The sequence below is a fragment of the Acinonyx jubatus genome, chromosome C1 (assembly GCF_027475565.1).
Source record: "Acinonyx jubatus isolate Ajub_Pintada_27869175 chromosome C1, VMU_Ajub_asm_v1.0, whole genome shotgun sequence".
Classification (NCBI taxonomy): domain Eukaryota; kingdom Metazoa; phylum Chordata; class Mammalia; order Carnivora; family Felidae; genus Acinonyx; species Acinonyx jubatus.
This window is the reverse complement of record NC_069381.1, coordinates 41,358,735-41,372,627: the sequence shown is the minus strand read 5'-3', so window position 1 is coordinate 41,372,627 and position 13,893 is coordinate 41,358,735. Positions and strand designations below refer to the sequence as shown.

The window sequence follows — 13,893 nt, the reverse complement described above, 5'->3', positions numbered from 1 at the left end:
TCGGTCTGTTAAGTATCCAACCATGATCTCACGGTTCGTGGGTTGGAGCCCTGCATCAGGCTGACAGCTCAGAGCCTGCAGCCTACTTGGGATTGTGTCCCCCTCTCTCTGTCCCTCCTCCGCTTGTGCTCTGTCTCTCTAAGATAAACATTACAAAACAAAAGACTGTAAAACAAACCAGTGGAGGCCTTTCGGCTCACTAACTTGAAAGTCAGCATTAAATTCTTTTAATGTTTATTTTATCATTTATTTTTATTTTTTAATTTACATCCTGGTTAGTTAGCATACAGCAATAATGATTTCAGGAGTAGAATCCAGTGATTCATCCCCTACATATAATACCCAGTGCTCATCCCAACAACTGTCTTCCTCAATGCCCCTTGCCCACTTAGCCAACCCTCCACCCACAACCCCTCCAGCAATCCTCAGTTTGTTCTCTGTATTTAAGAGTTCTTATGGTTTGTCCCCCTCCCTGTTTTTATATTACTTTTGCTTCCCTTCCCCTATATTCATCTTTTTTGTATCTTAAATTCCACATACAAGTAAAGTCATAAGACATCTGTCTTTCTCTAATTTCACTTAGCATAATACACTCTAGTTCCATCCATGTTGTTGCAAATGGCAAGATTTCACTCTTTTTGACTGCCAAGTAATACTGCATTGTGTGTGTGTGTGTGTGTGTGTGTGTGTGTGTGTGTGTGTATATACACACACACGCGCACACACACACACACACACACACACACCACGTCTTCTTTATCCATTCATCTGTCAATGGACATTTGGGCTCTTTCCACACTTTGGCTATTGTTGACAGTGCTGCTATAAACATTGGGGTGCATGTGCCCCTTTGAAACAGCATACCTGTATCCTTTGTATAAATACCTAGTAGTGCAATTACTGGGCTGTAGGGTAGTTCTATTTTTAATTTTTTGAGGAACCTCCATACCATTTTCCAGAGTGTCTGCACCAGTTTGCATTCCCACCAGCAGTGCAAGAGTTCCCTTTTCTCCACATCCTTGCCAACATCTGTTGTTGCCTGAGTTGTTAATTTTAGCCATTCTGACAGGTGTGAGGTGGTATCTCATTGTGGTTTTGATTTGTATTTCCCCAATGATGAGTAATATTGAGCATTTTTTCATGTGTCTCTTAGCCATCTGGACGTCATCTTTGGAACAGTGTCTATTCATGTCTTCTGCCCATTTCTTCACTGGATTATTTGTTTTTTGGATGTTGAGTTTGATAAATTCTTTATACATTTTGGATATTAACCCTTTATCTGATATGTCATTTGCAAATATCTTCTCCCATTCCATTGGTTGCCTTTTAGTTTTGCTGATTGCTTCGTTTGCTGTGCAGAAGCTTTTTATCTTGATGCAGTTCATTTTTGCCTATGAGCAAAATGTCTCTGGAGATGTGTTGAGTAAGAAGTTGCTGCGGCTGAGGTCAAAGAGGTTGTTGCCTGCTTTCTCCTCTAAGATTTTGATGGCTTCCTGTTTTACATTTAGGTCTTTTATCCATTTTGAGTGTATTTTTGTGTACAGTGTAAGAAGCAGCCCAAGTTCATTCTTCTGTATGTCGCTGTCCAGTTCTCCCAACACCATTTGCTGAAGAGACTGTCTTTATTTCATTGGATATTCTTTCCTGTTTTGTCAAAGATTAGTTGCCATATGTTTATGGGTCCACTTCTGAGTTCTCTATTCTGTTCCATTGATCTAAGTGTCTATTTTTGTGCCAGTACCATATTGTCTTGATGGTGACAGCTTTGTAATACATCTTGAAGTCCAGGATTGTGATACCTTCACCTTTGGTTTTCTTTTTCAAGATTGCTTTGGCTATTCGGGGTCTTTTCTGGTTCCATACAAATTTCAGGACTATTTGTTCTAGCACTGTGAAGAATGCTGGTGTTATTTTAATGTTTATTTTTATGTTTAATATTTGATTTTTAAAATAACATTATATGTTAATTAATTATATTATAATATGTAATCTTTTTATGTTAATATTTATTTTTGAGAGAGAGAAAGAGAAGACATAGCACAAGAGGGGGAGGGGCAGAGAGAGAGGGAGACAGAATCCAAAGCAGGCTCCAAGCTCTGAGCTGTCAGCCCAGAGCCTGATGTGGGGCTCGAACCCATGAACCATGAGATCATGACCTGAGCTGAAGTCAGATGCTTAACCATAAAAGTCAGCATTAAAGGACCTAAAAGTGATCCTAATCAAGTGGGAAAATACTGTGGGAAATCCACTGTATGTAGAATGAAGGTCCAAAACTTGCACTTTGTTTGCTCAAACAATAGCTCCCTGCAGTATTTCCTAACTAGTTTGAAAAAAATGTTTTAAATGTTAGCAAGTCATTATTGCTGACTTTGAACTATGTCCTACAAAATCTCATAGAAAAGCTTTAATATCTTTCATGTGAACAAACAATAGAGGACCATACTATGTACAAGAATAAAGAACAGGGGTGCCTGGCTGGCTCTGCCCATGGAGCATGCAACTCTTGAACTTGGGGTTGTAAGTTCGAGCCCCACGTTGGATGTGGAGATTACTTAAAAATAAAATCTCAGAGGTAGGGGGACGATAACTAAACTGTATTTATATAGAATTATACATCATGGGGAGGTAATGGCAATCCTAAAAATCAGACCGGAGTGCTTAGAAATGTTAATGGGTAAATATGCTATTGGACTCTATCTTTTTAGAAACATTTTAGCAGTGAAAGGAAAGCTAAACATAAGATTTACAACTGCCTTTTGTTAAGAAATATTCTTAGAAGACAACCTTTCAGTTGGAAGTCCCCATACCACTGTCCCCACTAGCACCCAAAGTGGTTAACCAGTTCCATCAAGTTCAGTATTTACTAAACAGAAAACTAGAAAGTTCACAGCTTTTATCCTCAAGCCAAAAAGACTCCTTATCCTCAAAGAATCTGGCAATGTATCTGCAAGTAAAAACTTGAACAATTTACCTAATGACTGTAAATGAAAGTTACAGTCCTCAAATAGAGACTTAACTTACCACTTCACACCCACTAGGATGGCTCTAATCAAAGAGACAGATAATAACAAGGGTTGGTGAGGATGTGCAGAAACTGGAACCCTCCTACACTTCTGGTGGGAATGTAAATTGGTGGGGTTCCTCAAAAAGATTTGAACAAAGAGTTATCTTTTGACTCTGGCAATACAACCCTAGGTATACACCCAAGAGAAAGACAAACATTTGTACATGAAATGTTCATAGCAATATTATTCATAACAGCCAAAAGAAAAAAATAACCCAAACTGATAAAGTTGGATAAATAAAATGTGGTATATCCATATAATGGAATACTATTCAGTAGCATAAAGAAATGAAGTACTGATACACGCTACATGGACAAACCCTAAAAACATTATGCTAAAGGAAAGAAACCAGTCACATATCCTATGATTCCATTTATATGAAATATAAATCCATATGGGCAGAAAGTACATTAGTGGTTGCCAAGGGCTGGGTAGATTGGGAGGAAATGGGGAGTGATTTCTTTCTGAGGTGATAAAAACGTCTAAAATTACATAATGGTGATATCTGCATAATGCCAAATATACTAACAGCATTGAACTGTACACTTTAAATGGGTTAATTGTATAGTATTTCAATTATATCTCAATAAGGCTGCTATTAAAAAAAAGGGTCTTGCCTAATATTTTAAATTTAATTGAAATATATATATTCTTCACTTCGTATCTTAAACTTAGTATTATTTCTCTAAAGTTAAAATTATTTCAAAGAGCAAGAACCCAGGACTGAATATACCCAAACTTTTCCTAATTGGTGAAAAATTCTAGACTAATTTTACCATTTCCTTAGGTCTTACTTCTTAAGACTCCTTCCCTCAAAAGGCACTACATTTTCATTTAAATTTAATTAATCCTTAAAACCTAGGGCATGAATTTACTACTTCTGTATTTTAAAAAAATGCAACATAACTACCATTATAAATATTAGGTCACATATCCTCAAGCATATATTACGATAAATAATCAGAAAAAAGGTAAGTCACTACAGAATTATCAATTAAAGAAACTATTATAGTCCAAAGCCTTGGGCCACAAAAGCATTTTTTAAGCTTAAAAAACGAGTGTAAGAATTTTCAACTAAAAGATAATTTACAGAAAAAAATTTAAGATTTTTACAAATAGTTCTATAATATAAAATCCAAATGCCTCAAGATACTCATCAACATGAATTAAGTTCTCCTTCTCCCTTGCCCAATATGAATTCAACAACTTTTTCTTGATATCAACATGTCCAGAGATTTCCTCATCTTTACCTTATTTTATTAAAGGCTATCAAGAAAATATTTCATAAGTACAAAACATTATATACTGTCCTCATTTCTCCAATAGTTCAGCTCTGGAAATGAGCTATTTATAATAATTCAAAAGAAAAAAAAATTAGGTACCACTTAATATGTAAAATAGGAAATACTTTTATAAACAGTATTTTCAAATTGTTTTATTAAATAACATTTATTTATAAAACATAAAGCATTCCACTAACTATGCCATTAAAATACTAACTCTAGGGGCATCTGGGTGGCTCAGTGGTGAAGTGTCTGACTCTTGATCTCTGCTCAGGTGGTGATCTTATGATACGTGAGTTCGAGTCCCACACTGGGCTCTGCACTGCAGAGCCTGCTTGGAAGTCTCTCTCCCTCTCTCTCTGTACCCCTACCCATGTGCTCTCTCAGAATAAATAAATAAATTTAAAAAATAAAATAAAATACTAACTCTACTGACACCCTGGTTTCTCCTTAATTTAGCAGTCTTATTCATAATTCAAATTGATCATACTGACTTTATTTCCTGGTTGTAAACTATATAAATAGTGATCTTTCAAGTTCTTTCAAACAGAAATAAGCAAGAAGTATATTTTCCACTTTCAGGGTAACAATGATTTGCCAAGATTCATAGAACTAAATTACAGTTCTGATTTATACATTATATCATTTAATCCTCACAATAATTCTGTAAAATGGGTATCATCAGCTTCATTTTATAGAAGAATAATTGAGGCATATAAGAAATGTGTCCAGGGTCCTGCAGGTTATTAGAAAAGACTAGATCCCATATCTGACATATCTATAAAAATCTAGATCTAATCTACTACAGTTTATAAGGAAAAGCCTATGTTTTGAAGATTCTTCAGTTTTTAAATAATGTAGGTTCAATAAATTGATATCATTTGTTGAAAATGAAGTATATGAACTATTTCTATTCAATAACTGTCACCATTTATCTTTCGTTGATTATTATATACTAAGAATGTTGCTCTATATAGTGCAATGCAGCTAAACACACAAGTAAAATAAAGAATCATGTAAAACCCTGAAAATAATGGAAAATGAATAAAACTCAGATAATGTAACAAGCGTACTCTATACAAAGAGAATAGCTCATTTATTCAGTAAAAATGAATGGAGAAATATGTATAATTAAGATCAAAATTGTTTTCTATCAAAAAATTTTTTTAATTTTTTTTTTAACATTTATTTATTTTTGAGACAGAGAGAGAGAGCATGAACAGGGGACGGTCAGAGACAGAGGGAGACACAGAATCTGAAACAGGCTCCAGGCTCTGAGCTGTCAGCACAGAGCCCGACACGGGGCTCGAACTCACGGACCGCGAGATCATGACCTGAGCCGAAGTTGGACGCTTAACCGACTGAGCCACCCTGGCGCCCCTCTATCAAAAATTTTTTAGAATTCCAAAAGTAGACTCATTCTTTAAAAAAATTAAAGCTACCATGTTTTAACTCACATAGAAATTCCAAAGCCTAATTTTTGTTTTTGTTTTTCCCAAAAAGAGGAATGGATGTGAACATTTATTGGGTACCTTCTATGAGACAGACCCTGAGCTAATTGCTTTTTATTATTTTTATCTCATGGAACCAGTTCTACCTCCCTGTGATGGGTACTATTACTCCAATTATTACCACACAAGAAGAAACTCAGGATCTGGGGCGCCTGGGTGGTGCAGTCGGTTAAGCGTCCGACTTCAACCAGGTCACGATCTCGCGGTCCGTGAGTTCGAGCCCCGCATCGGGCTCTGGGCTGATGGCTCAGAGCCTGGAGCCTGTTTCCGATTCTGTGTCTCCCTCTCTCTCTGCCCCTCCACCGTTCATGCTCTGTCTCTCTCTGTCCCAAAAATAAATAAACGTTGAAAAAAAAAATTTTTTTAAAGAAACTCAGGATCTAAATGTCACACCACTCAAGAGTTGCAGTAAGGATTCCTGCCCACATCTGACTCCATACTCTGCACCACATCATGCAATTGACAAGCATAATACACCCCTCTCCCCGCCGGCCTCACACACCATCCCTTTAGGAACATAAGATTTTAAGTTAAAATCCAGGCAATTAGCTCTTAAACAAGCTTTGTGCCTTGCAACTCTTCTGTGGCCAGCACATAACAGGTGCCAAATAAAAGTTTACTGAATGGGATGAACACCAGTAGCTTAGTAACAGAAGAAAAAAATAGGATCATCTTCATTCATTCTTTCTAAGGGAGTTAATCTACAACTACTGGTTACCAGGCAAAATATACAATTTTCTCCTTACAGAATAAAACACTGAATCAGGAATTAGAAGAAAAGGCAATCACCATATATAAAAATTATTAAAGTTCTTAATATTATATTCTTATATATTAATATAATAAGAATATATTAAGAATATATTAAGAATATTAATATTCTTAAAGGACAAGCTATTGGATTAAACATTAGACGCCTTAAAGAGAGAGCTAGCATGTTATACTCAATTGCAACTCCTGTTTGATCCTGCCTTGTAACAGTTAAACATGTTCTGCTTCCAAAGTTGGCTAGTTGCTAGCAGTGACCATGGTCATTTTTGTGTTTCTTAGAACATCAAAGATAGGACCTGGCACTTAATATTAATAGCTAAAATTTTATAAAGATATTCTACAAATTACAAAACTTTGTCAGGTGAATTTACTCTAAAAGCCTTGCAAGGTAAATATAATAACTATCTGCATCTTATAGACAATGTCTTCAAAGTCCAAGGAGAGATTAAATGCCAACGTAAGTTGCTAGGTATTCTTCTATAACACCACATCTACCAGAAAAAGCTCTCAATATATGTTAATTGAATCACTATCCCTTGAAATATCATTTTTCTTTCTAATATTGTAACACCATCATCTGTTGCTATGAGGAATGATTGTAATGCTGCTTAACACTGATAGCTTTGCTAGAAAACAGATACTGTCATTAGCCTTGGCAAGGTTAGTTAAACTTTAACTTATTATATCAGTGATTCTCAAACTTTAGTAGGACTAAGAATTGGGGAGCTTGATAAAAATAAAATATCCCTGAACTACCATCATCCCCAGAAATTGTGATTCAAGGGACCAGGAATCTGCATACTTTAATAAGCACTCTCAGCTGATTGTAATGTTGGTAATCTTTAGAAACACATTGAGAACCCAACTAGACTTTTTGAAACTTAAACTACACCCCCCCCCCGGCAATTTTTTTTTAATCAGGCCAAGATTTTACAGTTATAAACATTTAAGCAAAACCTTAACAGAAACAATCCAAGGCCAGAGCATCTAACTAACAGAACAGGTCCTCAAAAATGTTTACTACACCAAACCTCCCTAGACTTCAGGAGCTTCCCATGCTGCACAGGCGGTAAATCAGGGGTCTTTTAGACAGTTACCCATGTTATTCTGTTTAAATTGATGAATTCAACTATGACTGCAATGTAATTTAGTAAAACATTTTTATAGGTCTTAAACAAATGACTGGATGTTAAACAGTAAAATCGAACAGTTAACTCAACCTGGTAGACAGAAATAATAATAATAATTAAATAGTAATAACTTGAATAATTAATAATTAAATTAATCATAAATCGATCATTTTAAAGTCGCCAACAATACAAGCCCATTTAAAATTTTAAATGACCATCAAAATGTACTAACTGTAAGATAATGGGTGACTTTTCCCTCACTATTAAATATTTATTGAGAGTTGACACGGTACGATCCTGTACTTTCCGAATTTCCTACAATAAGCATATTTATTTTATTCATGATTATGAAAGTTTCAGAAGTACTTATTAATCCTACAACCTTCATATACATAATAGGAAAACAAGAAAAACCTGTAATCATATTGATCGATCATAAACCATAAACACCCCAAACACCTGACTTAAGTTATCAAACTGTAATCATCACTTCCTTTTTTTCACATTAATACCGAGCAAATTACTTAACTTCTAAAATTTAGAATATGTTCCATTTCCATCAGTATCTGTTACTAAGATAGCACGACTTTTTAAAATTCTCTTGTCATCCAGTCTATGGATCTATTTAGGTGTAACATTTTTATACCTAGAACTGAGGTATTAAGATATTTACACTCTTTTATTGGGGAGAAGGGGAACAGATCCTTGTTTAAAAACCAAAAAGATATTTTTGTAATTGTATTTATGTAGGAAACTTAGCGCAAAGCTAGGATAGGGCTTTCTCTAAGGCAGACCACTCTCAGGGGCAAAATGTAATAGAAGGCGGCAGGGATGAGCTACCTGCAGGTGATGAAATTTCAGCTCAAATAAAACGCAAACGGTTGTTTTCAACCCAGTCAGATCCGTGAATGACACTCGGGAGTACCAAGGGCTCTCAGGGCCCCGCACTTTCCGCACTCCAATTCTCACCAGCCCTCCCACCCCTCCCCCCGGGACTCTGCGGGACTCGCTACCCCGGCGCGGAAAAGCCGAGGCTGTTTGCAAACAGGCGTCCTCTGCCTCCCTCCTGGATGTACGTGCCGGGCCCGGGGTAAGAGGCTGAGCTCGGCCCGGGTCCGGGGCCAACCCGAAAGGTGCCAGTGCCCCCGCCAGCAGTGCCGCTCCACACACACGGGGCCGCGCAGGAACCGAGGCCAGGCGAGAGCTTCCCGGCGGCGCGGGGCCTACTCACCCCCACACGCCTCCCGGGGGACGCGGAGAAGGGTTGAGGGCCCAGAGCCGTGGGGTGGGGGAGGGGGCCGCAGCGGCAGGACGCCCCGTCCGCCCGGCCCGAAGGCTGCTGCCAGGGCCCTTCCCCGTGGCGGAAGGCCAGCGAGCCCGGGACCGCGCCGCGCCACACTCACCTCGAGCAGTGGCCGCCGCCGCCTCAGCATGGCCGAGGGGGTCGTCCCTAAGCCGACAGCCTCCTCCGGAGGGCACCGGCGCGGCCCCAGGCGCCGCTGCGAAGCCTCCCGCTCCTGAAAGGGTTGTGGTCACCGCTGCTGCTAAGGCCCAGCGCCCGCCGAGCCGCATCGGGCTCCGGGACCGCCGCAGCCACGCGGATCCCGGAGGAGCGCCGCTGAACCGGGCCGGGGGCTCAAGGCTGCGGCGGGACGACCGAGGTGCTGCAGGCGGGGATCCTCGGCGAAGCCTCCAGCGTCGCCGTGGCCGCTCCTGCCGCCGGCGCCGCTGGGCCACAGCGCCCCCTGGACCCCACGCCCGGCTACGGCGCCGGGACTGCGGCGGCCGCCCGGGCACGAGCCGCAGGGAACGCGGGGGAGCGCGGCCTGGGGATGGCGGGGGCCTAGCGCTCGCTGCGCTGCCCTCGGCCCCCGGCCCGCCCCCGACGATTCCTCCTTGGAGGCAGAAGCCCCTCGATCCCCACCGACCGTGGCGAGCCCCCGCCCCACTCCCAGCCCTCAGGCCCTGAGCGCCTTTGCACCTTTTCCTTCTCTCCAGAAGGTACGTGAACGTTTCTGTCGCTCGGACGTTCACCTGAGAGCAGGAGGTGAGGGAATATGCTCGTTTTCATCTCTCATGATTCAAGAGGGATCCCTTCTAATCCCTTCAGTGTGTCTGGGTGTAACAAGAGCGACCCAGAACCAACCTTTTACACACACATACACACACACACACACTCCTTTCTCAAAACAGATGAAGGAATTGTCTTTGACCTTAACTTTTTTTGGATTTACTGTGCTGATCGTTACAGAAATGTCCTACAGATACTAAATCCTTAATCCCAAACCGCCCCCAAAATTAGAAAAAAATAATATGCCGAGCAAGAGAATAGCCAACGGGTTGTCCTGAAATTCATAAACAACTTAAAGGTAAGAAAAAACCATCCATCTTTTCTAACGAACCCCCTCCCCTACCTCTACCTCTACTCTTTCATCCCAACCCCTGCCAAATCCCAGGTAAGGCTCTGAAGGAAGGAAATTGTTACTGAGCGGGGACTGTGGAATCATTCTGTTTACATATACCCCATATTCGATCCCATTCAAGCTCTAGAATGCAAGCATCAGAACCAAAAACAATAGAAACAAAAAGACCAGTTAGAGGGGAAATAAGTAGGGAAAGAAATCCTTCAAATCCTCTGGTCCCAAATTTCCCAAATAACAGTACATTATTTTATCATAGAGTGCTATAGTAGAATGAACAGGGACTTTGGTGGTGGACTGTTCCTGATCCTACCAATTCCAGCTCTGTCATGGTTAGCTTTATGACCCTGGGCAAGTTACATAATATTTCGGAACCTGGGTTTTCTAATGCCTGCCTTGCTGCTTGTTGTGAAAACTGGAGATAGTTTATGTGAAAGAACTGGCCTAGAGAAGATACTCAATAAATGTTAGTTCCAATTATTGTTGGTTCCAAAACACCCTTTCAGTCTTTCTTAGATTCAAGATTGTTCTCATCTGTGTTCTTTCTCTCTTAATCTCTGTATGTAAATATATTCCTATCAAAAGATGAGTGCATCAGAAAAGAAAAAAAATGGATGCATTGTTCTTTATCATCCCTAGTCTGGGTAAAATTTCCCTAATGCATTTATATAACATAACTCTACTGTGGAAAAATAGAGTTTAATACACTGGATGCTATAACATTCTATTGCATAGCAGATGTTAGCATAAAACTAGTATATTTTCTGTATATAAAAATTATAAGGCAATCTCACCTTACCTTAGGTTATGTCCTAATAATAATAAATCTTAATGAGAACATTATATAAGGTCTCTGGGAACTTTCAAATAATAATTGAGCAGCCACCTTAGAGAAAATATGACCTTACAGCTCTCTTCCAATCAATGAAAGCTGTTCCTGTTATTGTACAATCCTGAGCGTGCCTTCACCACCTACTTCTGAGTCATATTACAAAAAAAAAAAAAATCACTATCCCCTTTTTATAAAAAGAGAAACTGGGGCTCCGAGGGAAACTATGATTCATCCTCATAACAACTCTGAATTAAGTACTATACTACCACCATTTTACATGTGAAATACATCTACCTAAGGGAAAGCTGGAAGTATACCCTGAAATTCCTTCATTCTCCCTTCTGATGCCCCTAATAGTCCTTTCTACAATATTCAGAAAATGCTGTAAGAGTAAGTTACTGTTGCTAAAAATTTTCAATCTAGAGAAATGGGCCCTTTCATTTAGATTAGTTTGGCAACCCAACATTAGTACTGCTTTCCAAGCTTGGTTCACTACCACCACAGGAAATCTGCATTTGTTTATGAATAATCATGCTACCCAGGGTGTAGCTACTGCTTGAAGATGATTCATTTGTTCCCAGGACCAGTTTCCTCTTGCTTCACACTTTCTCCCCTTCTATGTTGCTGAAAGAGACTGTCTTTATCATCACTACTACCTCCCAGATGATAGTAATCTACTATAAATCCTTTCATCTATAATTTCATTCTGTCATTCAACTCTTCCTACCCAGTGTGCTATCTGCTCCTGAAATATCTCTCATCTGTTTTCCCCTCTTCTGTTAATTTTAATCTTTTACCTGCCAACAATTGCTTTAGTTACCCCACTTTCAATTTTGTTTTGATTTCCACAACTATACAGTGACTCTAAAATACCTCTTTATTTGTAACCTGGTAGACCTTCCCGCTTTCATTTTTGTGCCATATCCTATAGAAAGCCAGTATTCTAAAAATAGTTTCTCCACATGAGTTAAAGCTGTAGCACCCCAATCAAAATTTTCTTTGCCCTTTAAAATTTGTTCTTAAAAATTAAGGCCTTGGGGCACCTGGCCAGCTCAGTTAGAAGAGCATGCAACTCTTGAGCACAGTATCCTGAGTTCAAGCCCCATGGTTGGTGTAGAGATTACTAAAAAAATAATAATAAACTTAAAAAAAATTCAGTTCTTTTACTTGTCAATTATACCTCAATAAAACTGGGGAGAAATCAGGCCAAAAAGATACCCATGTCCTGGCTTTGTCAATGGCAAAGGAGTGATCCTTAACTCTTGTTTCTGTCCTGGACAATTGGTTGTTGAGCCTGATAAATTCTACTTCTTGCTTTTATTGAATTTTTCTCTTCTCCAACTCCATTGCCACCCACTATGGTCTAAGGTATATGCTCAACAAATTATATGTGCAGGGGTGCCTTGGTGGCTCAGTTGGTTAAGCATCTGACTCTTGATTTGGGCTCAGGTCATGATGTCAGGCTCTGTGCTGACAGTGCAGAGCCTGCTTGGGATTCCCTCTGTCTTCCTCTGTCTCTGCCCGTCCCCTGCTCACACTCTCTCTAAAAAATAGATATATAAACATTTAAAAAAATAAAATATATGTGCAATGAATGAAAAGAAGGAAAGGATGGAGGAAAGAGGAATGAATGAATATTGTCTTTGTGTATGAGTAGATACTGTATAAAAGTTTGTTTAAAAGAAGGCACAAAACCTCTTTGATGCTCCCAATAATCTTTGTGCTTCTCAATTTGTAAGTCTTCATCACTACACTGTCAGTCTCTGTTTACCTGTATGTCTCTCCTATGAGATTTTGAGCCCTGTGAACCAGGTTCAGTGTTTGATTCATCTCTGTGTCCCCACAACCAGTCTCTACACAGAATACAGCTCAGAGAATATTAAACTGGACTAAGCTGTCTTAGCCTGATGTGCATCAAGCTAGTGTATTCTACTCATTCAGTGAGTGACTTTTTTAGGCCTTTCCTTTTAACTTTCAGGGGCCACCAAAGAGTAAGACTCCCCTTCAACCAGTGATCGCCCTGCACCCCAGCCTGCTGCTGCCAGCTACAGCCCTCCACACCCATCTACAATCACCAACCACAGCCAGGAGTCAAACCCAGAATTCAGCCTGTTACCAAACGAGCAAGCTTTAGAGCAAGCCATAAGTCAGTAAAGCAGCACAAACTTAAAAAGGAAATCGGGGGCATTTAGGAGTTTGTTAGGTCACTTGAGTCATTTAAAAAACAACAAGCCAATTCCCATTTTGGGAATCAAACATAAGTAAGTAATTAAATATGTGAACAAATATGTGCAAAAAGAAATTTATTATATATTTTACTGTAGGTTTATGACAAAAATATAAGGGAAACTAAATGTATTAAATGAATCACAGTATACACATTAAAATATTATTCATTAACAGTTGTGTTTTTAAAGAATTTCAAATGGCATTGAAAACTCATGATTCAATATCAGATTTAAAAAAAGTGTTAAGTAAAAAAGACTATTATATGATCCCAATTATGTTTTTATATATTTATTAAATATATAAATTAAACATTTAGAAGGAAATAGTGGAAAATATTTATGGGATATTTAAACTTTTTAAATAATTTCAGATTTAGGGGGCACCCAGATGGCTCAGTCGGTTAAGTATCTGATTCTTAATTTTGGCTCAGGTTATTATCCACAGGGTTGTGGGATTGAGCCCTGCTTAGCATGGAGCCTGCTTAAAATCCTCTCACCCTCTGCCCCTTTCCCCCACTCATGCTTTCTCTCTAAAAAAAAGTAATAATAATAATAATAATAATAATTTCAGATTTAAAGAAAATTTGCAAAAATACTACAAAAAATTCCTGTATATCTCTCACCCACATCTAACCACATTGGCTTTATTATTC

At 39.1% G+C, this 13,893-nt stretch overlaps 1 protein-coding gene across 4 annotated transcripts in view; it reads right to left on the bottom strand.

Annotated features, from left to right (window-relative positions):
- The window catches only part of ZFYVE9 (zinc finger FYVE-type containing 9), a 210,457-nt gene extending 201,154 nt beyond the window's left edge, over positions 1-9,303 (bottom strand). For all 4 annotated transcript variants that reach the window (XM_053214032.1, XM_027059196.2, XM_027059199.2 and 1 more), the window contains exon 1: positions 9,164-9,303. The gene's annotated coding sequence lies outside the window, so the exon portion shown is untranslated. The remainder of the gene's footprint in view (positions 1-9,163) is intronic.
- Between the last annotated feature and the right edge of the window lie 4,590 nt (positions 9,304-13,893).